Source organism: Scyliorhinus canicula, chromosome 2 (genome assembly GCF_902713615.1).
Source record: "Scyliorhinus canicula chromosome 2, sScyCan1.1, whole genome shotgun sequence".
NCBI lineage: Eukaryota > Metazoa > Chordata > Chondrichthyes > Carcharhiniformes > Scyliorhinidae > Scyliorhinus > Scyliorhinus canicula.
The window spans coordinates 77837614-77855576 of NC_052147.1; positions in this window are offsets into that span (position 1 = coordinate 77837614).

A 17963-nucleotide genomic window follows, 5' to 3' on the forward strand; every position below is an offset into this window, starting at 1 on the left:
TGTGTCTGTATATTAAATTGAGGCACTCTCAATTACGACGCGAGAGCGAGGTCAGTAATCAAAGGCTTTAATATACAGAGAACAGGACTGCATTCGAGAGAAGTGTGCTCGCAACATGGAGCCTTATCCTATATACTGTTTCCTGGGGGCGTAGCCAGAGGCGGAGATCCCCAGGGTTCCAAGCCTCTTAAAGGGGCAAGGTATTAAAGGTAAATACCGATCATCACAGGAGTGATGTCACAGGAAAGTGTTAAGTTCACTGGTTGATAAGCAAGTGGAAGTGACTGTAAGGAGGTGGAGACCAAATGCAGAAACAGGCAAGAGAGAGTGTTGTCTGGTTTTAGAATGTGACTTCGGAGGCCATAATTCAGGGGGCTCAACAGGGGCAGAAAGACCTGGGGCGGGATTCTCCAACACCGTGCCATTTTGATGAATCGCCGGGGGGAGCGAGATTCACGCGACGCCGGTCTGACTCTGGTCCGCCGATTCTCGGAGAATCAGCACCATTGGCGCCGGTGCGGTGCCGGTTGGGGCCGCTCAATACGCCCCCCCCTCCCCCAGCGATTCTCCCCATGCGATGGGCCGAGTGCCCGTTGAATTAGGCCGAGTCCTGCCAACACCATTTTTGTATGGTCCTACCCGACGGAACCTCTGCGTTCATGTTGCGGGGACAGCCTGGTGGGGGGGGAGGCGGGAATCCGACCCTGGGGGGGCCTGCACAGTGGCCTGGCCCGCGATCGGGGCTTACCGATCGGCGGGCGGGCTTATCCGGTGGTGGCCTATGTTCCTCCGCACCAGGCCACTGTAGCTCTCCGCCATGTTGCGTCGGGACCGGCGCGGAGAAGGCAACCCACGCGCATGCACGAACTCGCGTTGACCATAGCACGTATGCGCAGACCCGTGGCGCCCGTTCTGACATCCGTATCGGCAGCTGGAGCAGCGTGAGGCTCTGCAGTGCCGTTCTGGCCCCCTGTACGGTGCAGGATTGCTGATCCTAGGGGCTTGATGATGTCGTCGTAAAGCGCTCCGGCCTTTACGATGGCGTCAACACTTAGCCCCAGGATCAGAGAATCCCGCCCCTGATTTGCACGGGGGAACAAGAGGCTCTCAAGACATACTGTGGGAAGTGAATTGGAGAAGTGACAGAAGTGACAGGTCAAGGAACGAATGTGAGCAAGTGGCGGGAGGGAGAGTGTGTGAGGGATGGGTTGAATGGAAGGACAGTTTGTGATGGGGTTTGTTGTCCCCGGGGAGGGAGAGTTTGTGTTTGTGAGGGGGGAATAGGCAGGAGAAGAGTAGAGTGTTGTTTGAAATCCAGAATCACAGTTTCATAGTTAAAAGATGAATCACATTTTTGCAGAGCTTGATCCGGATAAAAACATTTTTATTGGCCATGCAAAAAAAAAACCCCTGTTCTTTCAGGCGCTTTGTTAGCTTCCTAAAATCAAGATCAGTTTCTCTAGCCTTATGAAGCAACGCTATCAATCTGCCAATCAAAAACGCAGAAAAATAAAAGCGAAGCAAGAGGACAAAACTGGGCAAAAAATCAGTTTGTCATTTTACTTTTAAAAGTTTGAAGAAGTGAACAATGCAAAAACCGCACCTTCATCCTCATCCAAGTGTGGGTGAATTATCTGATGACTTGCACTTACTGATTTCTGGAGATACCACATCGCCTGAAAAAGTTGACAAAGAAGTGGATTCTGTAATGGCAACAGAATACAAGATATTATTGATTATTCTGTTGACGTGAGGGAAGAAACCTACCCTCCAGGCATTGCCTAATGGCCAAAATCTGTATCACTGGGTATGATTGAATATTTTGTACTAAATAAACCAGAAAATATAGGTCATATGGAAAATTAAAAGCAACGAGTTTGAGGTTTGATGCTGAAAGCAGGTTCGATGTCTTCATGAGTCCCATTTTCTGAGTGTGAATAGAAATGGGATGATGGAAATGAGAAATTGGTTGATATTTTCAGAAACCTCTAAAGCAGTCTGCTGGTTAGGTTTGCAAATTATTCCCTGACCCTAGTGAAGGGAAACAAGCATTTGTCGATGGGTATTCTAAATGTTGCTGATCATGAAACTTTCAAATCTCACATTAAAGTTGTGTATGCATTCGTTCAAAGGTGTAAATTATCTGGAGCAATTAATTCTGCGTTATCGGCTCAGTTTGAAAAGGAATGTTCTTATTGGAGGAAAGTACTGAGATGCATTGTTGCCCCAGTCAAATTGTTGCCTGTAATGATATGTAGAATATTATTTGTGTATATAACATACTAACCAAACTGTATATAGATATTAGTGTCTGCATGCATAGATTACAATTCTAGCATCCGAGACAGGTGGCGTGGCTGCAGGAGAATGTTACTGGAAGACAACCACATGGGAGACAGGACGTACTCTAGCATCTGACCACAGGTGGCGTGGCGACAGGAGAAGGTCACTGGAAGACACCCACATGGCACACAGAACCTGGTCATCACAGAGACACAAGCTAGACAGCAGGCACAGGCTGCAGTCACAGATCGAGCAGCTGCTGAGTCAACGGTAGTTATTAATAGTTAATCATAGTTGTTTGAATTTAGCCGTTATATCCAACTGTAATCTTAGTAGACATCATAGAAACCCAGTGATTTAGTTAATTAATAAGTTTTGTTCATTTACAAATGATCACTTCAACTACAAAGGGGGTGCAGTTAGGAAAAACTAGATTAGGCAAGAAAATTCGAAAAGGACAATCGGAGGCTCGGCTGCGAAACACGAGACGACCAGGCGAGATGAAAGCACTCAAGACTCCCGGCCCACTCCTCATGACTGGTAACGTAGACACCAACTGGTGTGTTTTTAAACAACAATTTACTTTGTACGTGGAGGCCAGGGTCGCCAGGAGGCCTCAGTTCAGAGGAAAATATCCCTACTGATGACTGTAGCTGGTCCCCAGGCAATTAACTTACACAACACGTTCCAGTTTGCCTCGGAGGATGACAGGAAAAGCTACGATAAAATAATTAGACCCTCCATTGACTACTGCCATCCGAAGAAAAATGTCATGTTTGAGCGATATGTCTTTCGTATGCGGTCACAAAAATTGGCCGAAGCATTCAACTCTTTTGTAACAGACGTGCGTTTTAAAGTGCAATCCTGCAATTTTGCAGACCTGCAGGATTCTCTAATCAAGGACCAAATTGTTTATTGACTTAAAAGTGACACGTTAAGCGAACGATTGCTGCACCAATGCAATATGGGTGTCCTTGTGCACCATTCGCTGAAGGTAAGCATGCAGGTGCAGCAGTCGGTTAAGAAGGCTAATGGTATGTTGGCCTTCATTGCGAGAAGTTTCTAGCACAGAAGCAGGGATGTGTCACTGCAATTGTACAGGGTCTTGGTGAGGCCACACTTGGAGTATTGTGTGCAGTTTTGGTCTCTTTTTTCTGAGGAAGGATGTTCTTGCTCTTGAGGGAATGCAGCGAAGGTTTACCAGACTGATTCCAGGGATGGCGGGACTGTCATATGAGAAGAGATTGACTAGGTTGAGTTTGTTCTCGCTGGAGTTCAGAAGAATGAGGAGGATCTCATAGAGACTTATAAAATTCTAACAGGACTAGACAGGGTAGATGCAGGGAAGATGTTACCAATGATGGGTGTGTCCAGAACCAGGGGTCACAGTCTGAGGATTCAGGGTAAACCATTTCGGACAGACATAAGGAGATATTTCTTCACACAATGAGTGGTGAGCCTATGGAATTCATTACCACAGGAAGTAGTTGATGCTAAAACTTTGAATATATTCAAGAGGTGGCTGGATATAGCACTTGGGGAGAATGGGATCAAAGGCTACGGGGAGAAAGCAGAATTAGGTTATTGAATTGGATGATCAGCCATGATCGTGATGAATGGCGGAGCAGGCTGGAAGGGCCAAAAGTCCTCCTCCTGCTCCTATCTTCTATGTATCTATGCAATACGGATATGCACAGCCAGCGAAGTTGCACAAACCACTGAAATTCAAGCACAAGAAAGTGGCGCAAAACAAGAAAGCAAGATCAACGCCACCCTTGCTGTGTCGCAGCAAAACTACCAATGTGGTCAGCAAGGGGACCATCATTTTAGAAGACCATAGGAGCATGCCACTTTGTGTTCCAGGTGCGGCAGAATGCACAGCCCGAGTAAATATTCTGCACGTGGTAAAACCTGCAACCGATGTGCTAGAAGAAGTCACTTTGTGCACCGATATATGCTCACTGAAACAAGCCAGCAGCTCAAGTGCGTCAACGTAGTAACCCAACAGGAGCACTTAGAATTAACAGATGAGTAGGCCACACCGTGCAACATCAACGGCACAATTATACAGGTAAAGCTCGACACAGGGGCTCAAACAAACCTAATTAACAAAGCCGATTTGCTAAAGTTGAAGCTAAAGCCAATCACCCAAAAAACCAATTGCATCCTGTCTGACTTTAGTGGACAGCACATAGTGACTGTAGGTGAGTGTCACCTGAAGATAACAGTTAAAGGCAAAGGACAGTAGGGGCCTCACGGTAGCATGGTGGTTAGCATCAATGCTTCACAGCTCCAGGGTCCCAGGTTCGATTCCCGGCTGGGTCACTGTCTGTGTGGAGTCTGCACGTCCTCCCTGTGTGTGCGTGGGTTTCCTCCGGGTGCTCCGGTTTCCTCCCACAGTCCAAAGATGTGCGGGTTAGGTGGATTGGCCATACTAAATTGCCCGTAGTGTAAGGTTAATGGGGGGATTGTTGGGTTACGGGTATACGGGTTACGTGGGTTTAAGTAGGGTGATCATTGCTCGGCACAACATCGAGGGCCGAAGGGCCTGTTCTGTGCTGTACCGTTCTATGTTCTATGTTCTAACACATGATCAGGTTCATAATAGTGCAGTCGGCAAGAAAGTCGCTCCTGGGCACAGGCATGCGAGCAGTTACAGCTAGTGCGGCATATCCACAACGTAATGGAGCAGACCCCTGACCAAATTCTCAGTCAATTTCCACAGGTATTCCAGGGAATCAGGGTGCTGCCATCACAATACAAAATTCAGCTGAAGGACAATGCGCGCCCAGTGATCCACCCACCGAGATGAGTGCCTGCACCGCCTCGAGAATGCCTCAAGTCCGAACTGGACAAGATGCAGAGGTTAGGCGTCATCGAGAAAGTAGAACAGCAAACTGACTGGGTGAGCTCCATGGTGTGCCTGAAGAAGCGCAACGGAGAGTTGCGCATCAGCATCAATCCCAAGGACCAAAACGAAAACATAAAACATGAAAACTATCAGATCACCAAAAGATAGGAGATCACCAGCAAAATGAAAAATGCCACAGTATTCAGCAAATTGGCTGCTTCAAAAGGATTCTGGCAGCTGAGACTGGGCAGGGACAGCACACATCTGTCCACTTTCAAACATCGTTTGGGCGGTGCTGTTTCCTAAGAATGCCTTTTGGCATCATCTCAGCATCTGAAATCTTCCACCGAGCCATGCAGCAGATAGTAGAAAACCTGCCTGGAGTTTGGGTGTATGTCGATGACATTATCACTGGGCATCAAACTTAGCGGAACACAATGAGCGACTATGTCAAGTCGCGTTCAAGCAGTATGGGCCGAAACTCAACAGGGACAAATGCTAATTCGGTATCAAAGAAATAATCTTTCTCGGTGATAAGTTGTCCAATCATGGAGTGCAGCCCAATCCAGAGAAACTCCAAGCCATCATCAACATGCTTCGTTCGAAGGACAAGAAAGCAGTGCTACATCTGCTGGGGATGATAAACTTCGTCGGAAAATTTATCCCCAATTTAGCCTCGAAGACCATAAACTTAAGGAACCTAATCTGGAAAACTGTTCCTTTTCAATGGCTGGTCAGCCATGAAACTAAGGGGACCGACCTAAAACAGGCATTGACCACCACACCAGTGTTGGTGTTCTTCGACCCAACAAAATATACAAAGCTATCAACTGATGCCAGCCAGAATGGGCTAGGAGCAGTCCTATTACAGGAGAACACTGACAGGACCTGGCAACCACTGGCATATGCATCCAGGGCAATGACGGCCACCAAGCAAAGCTATGCCCAAATAGAAAAGTGTCTTAGGCTGATGGAGGGCATTGAGAAATTCCATGACTATGTCTTCGGCCTACCAACATTTAGGGTGGAGACCGATCATCGACCACTGGTCTCCATCATTCAGAAGAACCTTTTTTAGATGTCACCTCGCATCACAGAGATTAATTATGAAGCTGCAGAGATATGACTTCAACCCCAATGTACTTTCCGGGCAAATACATTGTGGCTGCGGATACCGTGTCCAGAGCCACCAACAACAAGGAACGTACAAACATGGCCAAAATCGTACAGGGACAGGTCGATCTGATGGTGGAAATGCTACCAGTGTCAGACACCAAGTCCAAACTGATAAAGGCCGAGATATTGAACGATGTGACCTTGCAGAAGATAATCCATCACATGCGGCATGGATGGCCCACCAATGCGTGCTCCAAATTCTGGAATGTCAGGCGTGAGCTAAGCCAACACCAATGGCTTTCTGCCACAAAAAAATAGAATTGTCATTCCACAGACCCTACAAAACACGTTCCTCGTCCAAATCCATTTATCCATCGATAAATGCAAGAGATGGGCCAGGGAGTCGGTTTACTGGCCAGACATCGACCAAGACACACAAAGCACAGTGGGGCACTGTGAGACCTGCCAGAGGTACCAGAATAGTCAACAAAAGCAACCAATGGCTGAGACAGGGCCAGTCAACAAGCCATCGGTGAAGGTTGGGTGGATCTGTTCTATATGAACAGCAATGAATACATGGTAATAGTAGACTACGTCTCCAACTCCCGAAGGTAATGAAGCTACCGAGCTCCAGCACTGCCAGTGCCATCCAGGCTGCAAAAGGGATCTTTTCTCAGCGTGGCATACCGCAGACGGTCATGAGCAACAAGGGTCCCTGTTTTGCCAGCTGAGAATGGCAGCAGTGTGCAACGAAATATGACTTCATATGGCATCCAGCCTGCATTACCCCCAATCAAATGGGCAGGCAGAGAAAGAGGTCCACATTATCAAAACCTTGCTTAGAAAGGCCATGGCATCACGCAGTGACCCACACTCAGCTCTGTTGGCATACCGCACCACGCCACTGAGCTGTGGATTGGCACCAGCCCAACTACTCATAGGAGGCTGCGGACAACACTCCCCACCATGCCACAAAAAGTCGATGAGCCAATCGTGCAGAGAATCAGGGCACAAAAACAGGATCAGTATTACAACCGATCTAGAAAGATATTGGACGACTTGGGACTGGACAACATCATGAGGGTGCAGACACCACAAGATTGGTCCATGACTGCCAAGGTCATGAGACAGGCAGGTCCCCAATCATTTGTCGTCCTCACGTATCAAGAATCCATACTGAGAGGGAATCGGAGGGCATTAATGAAGCTAAAGGGCAATCAGCCGTTCAACATACAGCCAAGGATAAAGGGGTTGCTCCTCTTCACATACATGAGCCTGTGCACATCACCAAAGAAGGGTCGCCAACAGCAACAAATACTGAGCAAGTGAGACTGCCCGACAACGACCAAGCTGCCTCGACCTCAACACAAGCACTATGATGGTCCACCCGGGTTCGGGGACGACCTGCGAGGCTGGATCTGTGAACAGTACAAATCTTTTTCAAACACCGGACACAGGGAAAAAAAAGGAAATTTTTGCATGTGTACAATTTGACCCATTTTAAAAATTAATGTATTTGTAAATAGTTCATATGTGCATGCAAATGCTTTAACAATCAACTTGAAAAAAGAGGAGGATGTAATGATATATAGAACATTCTTTGTGTATATAACATAATAACCAAACTGTGTATAAAGATTAGGGCCTGTGCATAGATTACAATTCTAGCATCCAACCACAGGTGGAGTGTCGGCAGGAGTAGGTCACTGGAAGCAAGCCACATGTGAGACAGGACGTATTCTCCTAGACAGCACAGAGAGACACAAGCTGGACAGGAGGCACAGACGGCACAGATCGAGCAGCTCCTGCGTCAACAGGAATTAATAATAATCATAATCATTTGTATTTATCTGCCATATCCTACTGTAATCTTAGTAGACATCATAGAAACACTATAGTGCATTAGTGAATTAATAAACCATTTTGTTCATTTGGAAAGCCGTATGTTCTCTGATCACTTCAACTTCAAACACCTCCCTATTCGTGCATGCAGAAACATTACAACACTCAGTCTGGGAATTGAAATGTCACAGCGAGTGCTAAACCCACTCAGTCTGGGAATTGGAATGTCACAGCGAGTGCTAAACCCACTCAGTCTGGGAATTGGAATGTCAAAGCGAGTGTTAAATCCTCTCAATCTCCGAATTGGAACGTCACAGCGAGTGATCAACCCACTCACTCTAGGAATTGGAATTTAACAGCGAGTGTTAAACCCACTCAGTCTGCGAATTGGAATGTCACAGCGAGAGATAAATCCCCTCAGTCTGGGAATTGGAATGTCACAGCGAGAGTTAAACTCCCTCAGTCTGGGAAATAGAATGTCACAGCGAGAGATAAACTCCCTCAGTCTGGGAATTGGAATGTCACAGCGAGAGTTAAACTCCCTCAGTCTGGGAAATAGAATGTCACAGCGAGAGTTAAACTCCCTCAGTCTGGGAATTGGAATGTCACAGCGAGTGTAAAACTCCCTCAGTCTGGGAATTGGAATGTCACAGCGAGAGTTAAACTACCTCAGTCAGGGAATTGGAATTTCACAGCGAGTGTTAAACTCCCTCAGTCTGGGAATTGGAATGTCACAGCGAGAGTTAAACTCTCTCAGTCTGGGAATTGGAATGTCACAGCGAGTGTTAAACCCACTCAGTCTGGGAATTGGAATGTCACAGCGAGTGTTAAACTCACTCAGTCTGGGAATTGGAATGTCACAGCGAGTGTTAAACTCACTCAGTCTGGGAATTGGAATGTCACAGCGAGAGTTAAACCTCCTCCATCTGGGAATTGGAATGTTACAGCGAGTGTTAAACCCCCTCACTCTGGGAATTGGAATGTTACAGCGAGTGTTAAACCCACTCGGTCTGGGAATTGGAATGTCGCAGCGAGTGTTAAACCCCCTTAGTCTGGGAATTGGAATGTCACAGCGAGAGTTAAACTCCTTCAGTCTGGGAATTGGAATGTCACAACGAGAGTTAAACTCCCTCAGTCTGGGAATTGGAATGTCACAGCGAGTGTTAAACCCACTCAGGCTGGGAATTGGATTGTCACAGCGAGAGTTAAACCCACTCAGTCTGGGAATTGGAATGTCACAGCGAGTGTTAAACATCCTCAGTCTGGGAATTGGAATGACACAACGAGAGTTAAACTCCCTCAGTCTGGGAATTGGAATGTCACAGCGAGTGTTAAGCCCACTCAGTCTGGGATTTGGAATGTCACAGCGAGGGTTAAACACACTCAGTCTGGGAATTGGAATGTCACAGCGAGTGGTAAACTCCCTCAGTCTGGGAATTGGAATGTCACAGCGAGTGTTAAACCCCCTCAGTCTGGGAATTGGAATGTTACAGCGAGCTTGAAACTCCCTCAGTCTGGGAATTGGAATGTCACAGCAAGGGTTAAACCTCCTCCATCTGGGAATTGGAATGTCACAGCGAGTGGTAAACTCCCTCAGTCTGGGAATTGGAATGTCACAGCGAGAGTTAAACTCCCTCAGTCTGGGAATTGGAATGTCACAGCGAGAGTTAAACCTCTTCAGTCTGGGAATTAGAATATCACAGCGAGTGTTAAACCCACTCAGTCTGGGAATTGGAATGTCACAGCGAGTGTTAAACCCCCTCAGTCTGGGATTGGAATGTCACAGTGAGAGTTAAATCCCCTCAGTCTGGGAATTGGAATGACACAGCGAGTGTTAAGCTCCCTCAGTCTGGGAATTGGAACGTCACAGCGAGTGATCAACCCACTCACTCTAGGAATTGGAATTTAACAGCGAGTGTTAAACCCACTTAGTCTGGGAATTGGATTGTCACAGCGAGTGTTAAACCCCCTCAGTCTGGGAATTGGAATGTCACAGCGAGAGTTAAACCTCTTCAGTCTGGGAATTGGAATGTCACAGCGAGTGTTAAACCCACTCCGTCTGGGAATTGGAATGTCACAGCGAGTGATCAACACACTCACTCTAGGAATTGGAATTTAACAGCGAGTGTTAAACCCACTTAGTCTGGGATTGGAATGTCAAAGTGAGAGTTAAATCCCCTCAGTCTGGGAATTGGAATGTCACAGCGAGTGTTAAACTTCCTCCATCTGGGAATTGGAATGTCACAGCGAGTGTTAAACTTCCTCAGTCTGGGAATTGGAATGTCACAGCGAGAGTTAAACCCACTCGGTCTGGGAATTGGATTGTCACAGCGAGTGTTAAACCCCCTCAGTCTGGGATTGGAATGTCAAAGTGAGAGTTAAATCCCCTCAGTCTGGGAATTGGAATGTCACAGCGAGTGTTAAACCCACTCAGTCTGGGAATTGGAATGTCACAGCGAGTGTTAAACCTCCTCCATCTGGGAATTGGAATGTCACAGCGAGTGTTAAACCCACTCACTCTAGGAATTGGAATTTAACAGCGAGTGTTAAAACCACTTAGTCTGGGAATTGGATTGTCACAGCGAGTGTTAAACCTCCTCCATCTGGGAATTGGAATGTCACAGCGAGTGTTAAACCTCCTCCATCTGGGAATTGGAATGTCACAGCGAGTGTTAAACTCCCTCAGTCTGGGAATTGGAATGTCACAGCGAGAGTTAAACCTCTTCAGTCTGGGAATTGGAATGTCACAGCGAGTGTTAAACCTCCTCCATCTGGGAATTGGAATGTCACAGCGAGTGTTCAACCCACTCGGTCTGGGAATTGGAATGTCACAGCGAGTGTTATACATCATCAGTCTGGGAATTGGAATGTCACAGTGAGTGTTAAACCCACTCAGTCTGGGAATTGGAATGTCACAGCGAGTGTTAAACCCACTCAGTCTGGGAATTGGAATGTCACAGCGAGAGTTAAACTCCCTCAGTCTGGGAATTGGAATGTCACAGCGAGTGTTAAACCCACTCAGTCTGGGAATTGGATTGTCACAGCGAGAGTTAAACTCCCTCAGTCTGGGAATTGGAATGATACAGCGAGAGATAAGCTCCCTCAGTCTGGGAATTGGAATGTCACAGCGAGTGTTAAACTCCGTTAGTCTGAGAATTGGAATGTCACAGCGAGTGTTAAACCCACTCAGTCTGGGAATTGGAATGTCACAGCGAGAGTTAAACCCACTCAGTCTGGGAATTGGAATGTCACAGCGAGTGTTAAACCCTCTCAGTCTGGGAATTTTAATGTCACAGCGAGTGTTAAACCCTCTCAGTCTGGGAATTGGAATGTCACAGTGAGAGTTAAATCCCCTCAGTCTGGGAATTGGAATGATACAGAGAGTCTTAAACTCCCTCAGTCTGGGAATTGGAATGTCACAGCGAGTGTTAAACCCCCGTCAGTCTGGGAATTGGAATGTCACAGCGAGTGTTAAACCCCCTCAGTCTGGGAATTGGAATGTCACAGCGAGTGTTAAACCCACTCCGTCTGGGAATTGGAATGTCACAGCGAGTGTTAAACCCACTCGGTCTGGGAATTGGAATGTCACAGCGAGTGTTATACATCATCAGTCTGGGAATTGGAATGTCACAGTGAGTGTTAAACCCACTCAGTCTGGGAATTGGATTGTCACAGCGAGAGTTAAACTCCCTCAGTCTGGGAATTGGAATGATACAGCGAGAGATAAGCTCCCTCAGTCTGGGAATTGGAATGTCACAGCGAGTGTTAAACTCCGTTAGTCTGAGAATTGGAATGTCACAGCGAGTGTTATACATCATCAGTCTGGGAATTGGAATGTCACAGTGAGTGTTAAACCCACTCAGTCTGGGAATTGGATTGTCACAGCGAGAGTTAAACTCCCTCAGTCTGGGAATTGGAATGATACAGCGAGAGATAAGCTCCCTCAGTCTGGGAATTGGAATGTCACAGCGAGTGTTAAACTCCGTTAGTCTGAGAATTGGAATGTCACAGCGAGTGTTAAACCGACTCAGTCTGGGAATTGGAATGTCACAGCGAGAGTTAAACCCACTCAGTCTGGGAATTGGAATGTCACAGCGAGTGTTAAACCCTCTCAGTCTGGGAATTTTAATGTCACAGCGAGTGTTAAACCCTCTCAGTCTGGGAATTGGAATGTCACAGTGAGAGTTAAATCCCCTCAGTCTGGGAATTGGAATGTCACAGCGAGTGTTAAACTCCCTCAGTCTGGGAATTGGAATGATACAGAGAGTCTTAAACTCCCTCAGTCTGGGAATTGGAATGTCACAGCGAGTGTTAAACCCCCGTCAGTCTGGGAATTGGAATGTCACAGCGATTGTTAAACCAACTCCGTCTGGGAATTGGAATGTCACAGCGAGTGTTAAACCAACTCAGTCTGGGAATTAAAATGTCACAGCGAGTGTTAAACTCCCTCAGGCTGGGAATTGGAATGTCACAGCGAGAGTTAAACCCCCTCAGTCTGGGCATTGGAGTGTCACAGCGAGAGTTAAGCCTCTTCAGTCTGGGAATTGGAGTGTCACAGCGAGTGTTAAAACCACTCGGTCTGGGAATTGGAATGTCACAGCGAGTGTTAAACCTCCTCCATCTGGGAATTGGAATGTCACAGCGAGTGTTAAACCCACTCAGTCTGGGAATTGGAATGTCACAGCGAGTGTTAAACCCCCTCAGTCTGGGAATTGGAATGTCACAGCGAGTGTTAAACCTCCTCCATCTGGGAATTGGAATGTCACAGCGAGTGTTAAACTCCCTCAGTCTGGGAATTGGAATGTCACAGCGAGTGATCAACCCACTCACTCTAGGAATTGGAATGTCACAGCGAGTGTTAAACCCACTCAGTCTGGGAATTGGAATGTTACAGCGAGTGTTAAATCCCCTCAGTCTGGGATTGGAATGTCACAGTGAGAGTTAAATCCCCTCAGTCTGGGATTGGAATGTCACAGTGAGAGTTAAATCCCCTCAGTCTGGGATTGGAATGTCACAGTGAGAGTTAAATCCCCTCAGTCTGGGATTGGAATGTCACAGTGAGAGTTAAATCCCCTCAGTCTGGGAATTGGAATGACACAGCGAGTGTTAAGCTCCCTCAGTCTGGGAATTGGAACGTCACAGTGAGTGATCAACCCACTCACTCTAGGAATTGGAATTTAACAGCGAGTGTTAAACCCACTTAGTCTGGGAATTGGATTGTCACAGCGAGTGTTAAACCCCCTCAGTCTGGGAATTGGAATGTCACAGCGAGAGTTAAACCTCTTCAGTCTGGGAATTGGAATGTCACAGCGAGTGTTAAACCCACTCGGTCTGGGAATTGGAATGTCACAGCGAGTGTTAAACCCCCTCAGTCTGGGAATTGGAATGTCACAGAGAGAGTTAAACCTCTTCAGTCTGGGAATTGGAATGTCACGGCGAGATTTAAACTCACTCAGTCTGGGAATTGGAATGTCACAGCGAGAGTTAAACTCCCTCAGTCTGGGAATCGGAATGTCACAGCGCGTGTTAAACCCACTCAGTCTGGGAATTGGAATGTCACAGCGAGAGTTAAACTCCCTCAGTCTGGGAATTGGAATGTCACAGCGCGTGTTAAACCCACTCAGTCTGGGAATTGGAATGTCACAGCGAGAGTTAAACCCACTCGGTCTGGGAATTGGAATTTTACAGCGAGTGTTAAATCCCCTCAGTCTTGGATTGGAATGTCACAGCGAGTGTTCAACCCACTCGGTCTGGGAATTGGAATGTCACAGTGAGAGCTAAATCCTCAGTCTGGGATTGGAATGTCACAGTGAGAGTTAAATCCCCTTAGTCTGGGAATTGGAATGACACAGCGAGTGTTAAGCTCCCTCAGTCTGGGAATTGGAACGTCACAGCGAGTGATCAACACACTCACTCTAGGAATTGGAATTTAACAGCGAGTGTTAAACCCACTTAGTCTGGGAATTGGATTGTCACAGCGAGTGTTAAACTCCCTCAGTCTGGGATTGGAATGTCAAAGTGAGAGTTAAATCCCCTCAGTCTGGGAATTGGAATGTCACAGCGAGTGTTAAACCCACTCAGTCTGGGAATTGGAATGTCACAGTGAGCGTTACACCCCCTCAGTCTGGGAATTGGACTGTCACAGCGAGTGTTAAACATCATCAGTCTGGGAATTGGAATGTCACAGCGAGTGTTAAACACACTCAGTCTGGGAATTGGAATGTCACAGTGAGCGTTACACCCCCTCAGTCTGGGAATTGGAATGTCACAGCGAGTGTTAAACATCATCAGTCTGGGAATTGGAATGTCACAGCGAGTGTTAAACACACTCAGTCTGGGAATTGGAACGTCACAGCGAGTGTTAAATCCCATCAGTCTGGGAATTTGAATGTCACAGCGAGTGTTAAACCTCCTCCATCTGGGAATTGGAATGTCACAGCGAGTGTTAAACCTCCTCCATCTGGGAATTGGAATGTCACAGCGAGTGTTAAACTCCCTCAGTCTGGGAATTGGAATGTCACAGCGAGAGTTAAACTACCTCAGTCAGGGAATTGGAATTTCACAGCGAGTGTTAAACTCCCTCAGTCTGGGAATTGGAATGTCACAGCGAGAGTTAAACTCCCTCAGTCTGGGAATTGGAATGTCACAGCGAGTGTTAAACCCACTCAGTCTGGGAATTGGAATGTCACAGCGAGTGTTAAACTCACTCAGTCTGGGAATTGGAATGTCACAGCGAGTGTTAAACTCACTCAGTCTGGGAATTGGAATGTCACAGCGAGAGTTAAACCTCCTCCATCTGGGAATTGGAATGTTACAGCGAGTGTTAAACCCCCTCACTCTGGGAATTGGAATGTTACAGCGAGTGTTAAACCCACTCGGTCTGGGAATTGGAATGTCACAGCGAGTGTTAAACCCCCTTAGTCTGGGAATTGGAATGTCACAGCGAGAGTTAAACTCCTTCAGTCTGGGAATTGAAATGTCACAACGAGAGTTAAACTCCCTCAGTCTGGGAATTGGAATGTCACAGCGAGTGTTAAACCCACTCAGGCTGGGAATTGGATTGTCACAGCGAGAGTTAAACTCACTCAGTCTGGGAATTGGAATGTCACAGCGAGTGTTAAACATCCTCAGTCTGGGAATTGGAATGACACAACGAGAGTTAAACTCCCTCAGTCTGGGAATTGGAATGTCACAGCGAGTGTTAAGCCCACTCAGTCTGGGATTTGGAATGTCACAGCGAGGGTTAAACCCACTCAGTCTGGGAATTGGAATGTCACAGCGAGTGGTAAACTCCCTCAGTCTGGGAATTGGAATGTCACAGCGAGTGTTAAACCCCCTCAGTCTGGGAATTGGAATGTTACAGCGAGCTTGAAACTCCCTCAGTCTGGGAATTGGAATGTCACAGCAAGGGTTAAACCTCCTCCATCTGGGAATTGGAATGTCAAAGCGAGTGATAAACTCCCTCAGTCTGGGAATTGAAATGTCACAGCAAGAGTTAAACTCCCTCAGTCTGGGAATTGGAATGTCACAGCGAGAGTTAAACCTCTTCAGTCTGGGAATTAGAATATCACAGCGAGTGTTCAACCCACTCCGTCTGGGAATTGGAATGTCACAGCGAGTGTTAAATCCCCTCAGTCTGGGATTGGAATGTCACAGTGAGAGTTAAATCCCCTCAGTCTGGGAATTGGAATGACACAGCGAGTGTTAAGCTCCCTCAGTCTGGGAATTGGAACGTCACAGCGAGTGATCAACCCACTCACTCTAGGAATTGGAATTTAACAGCGAGTGTTAAACCCACTTAGTCTGGGAATTGGATTGTCACAGCGAGTGTTAAACCCCCTCAGTCTGGGAATTGGAATGTCACAGCGAGAGTTAAACCTCTTCAGTCTGGGAATTGGAATGTCACAGCGAGTGTTAAACCCACTCCGTCTGGGAATTGGAATGTCACAGCGAGTGATCAACACACTCACTCTAGGAATTGGAATTTAACAGCGAGTGTTAAATCCCCTCAGTCTGGGATTGGAATGTCAAAGTGAGAGTTAAATCCCCTCAGTCTGGGAATTGGAATGTCACAGCGAGTGTTAAACTTCCTCCATCTGGGAATTGGAATGTCACAGCGAGTGCTAAACTTCCTCAGTCTGGGAATTGGAATGTCACAGCGAGAGTTAAACCCACTCGGTCTGGGAATTGGAATGTCACAGCGAGTGTTAAACCCCCTCAGTCTGGGAATTGGAATGTCACAGTGAGAGTTAAATCCCCTCAGTCTGGGAATTGGAATGTCACAGCGAGTGTTAAACCCACTCAGTCTGGGAATTGGAATGTCACAGCGAGTGTTAAACCTCCTCCATCTGGGAATTGGAATGTCACAGCGAGTGTTAAACCCACTCACTCTAGGAATTGGAATTTAACAGCGAGTGTTAAAACCACTTAGTCTGGGAATTGGATTGTCACAGCGAGTGTTAAACCTCCTCCATCTGGGAATTGGAATGTCACAGCGAGTGTTAAACCTCCTCCATCTGGGAATTGGAATGTCACAGCGAGTGTTAAACTCCCTCAGTCTGGGAATTGGAATGTCACAGCGAGAGTTAAACCTCTTCAGTCTGGGAATTGGAATGTCACAGCGAGTGTTAAACCTCCTCCATCTGGGAATTGGAATGTCACAGCGAGTGTTCAACCCACTCGGTCTGGGAATTGGAATGTCACAGCGAGTGTTATACATCATCAGTCTGGGAATTGGAATGTCACAGTGAGTGTTAAACCCACTCAGTCTGGGAATTGGAATGTCACAGCGAGTGTTAAACCCACTCAGTCTGGGAATTGGAATGTCACAGCGAGAGTTAAACTCCCTCAGTCTGGGAATTGGAATGTCACAGCGAGTGTTAAACCCACTCAGTCTGGGAATTGGATTGTCACAGCGAGAGTTAAACTCCCTCAGTCTGGGAATTGGAATGATACAGCGAGAGATAAGCTCCCTCAGTCTGGGAATTGGAATGTCACAGCGAGTGTTAAACTCCGTTAGTCTGAGAATTGGAATGTCACAGCGAGTGTTAAACCCACTCAGTCTGGGAATTGGAATGTCACAGCGAGAGTTAAACCCACTCAGTCTGGGAATTGGAATGTCACAGCGAGTGTTAAACCCTCTCAGTCTGGGAATTTTAATGTCACAGCGAGTGTTAAACCCTCTCAGTCTGGGAATTGGAATGTCACAGTGAGAGTTAAATCCCCTCAGTCTGGGAATTGGAATGATACAGAGAGTCTTAAACTCCCTCAGTCTGGGAATTGGAATGTCACAGCGAGTGTTAAACCCCCTCAGTCTGGGAATTGGAATGTCACAGCGAGTGTTAAACCCCCTCAGTCTGGGAATTGGAATGTCACAGCGAGTGTTAAACCCACTCAGTCTGGGAATTGGAATGTCACAGCGAGTGTTCAACCCACTCGGTCTGGGAATTGGAATGTCACAGCGAGTGTTATACATCATCAGTCTGGGAATTGGAATGTCACAGTGAGTGTTAAACCCACTCAGTCTGGGAATTGGATTGTCACAGCGAGAGTTAAACTCCCTCAGTCTGGGAATTGGAATGATACAGCGAGAGATAAGCTCCCTCAGTCTGGGAATTGGAATGTCACAGCGAGTGTTAAACTCCGTTAGTCTGAGAATGGAATGTCACAGCGAGTGTTAAACCGACTCAGTCTGGGAATTGGAATGTCACAGCGAGAGTTAAACCCACTCAGTTCCTGGGAATTGGAATGTCACAGCGAGTGTTAAACCCTCTCAGTCTGGGAATTTTAATGTCACAGCGAGTGTTAAACCCTCTCAGTCTGGGAATGGAATGTCACAGTGAGAGTTAAATCCCCTCAGTCTGGGAATTGG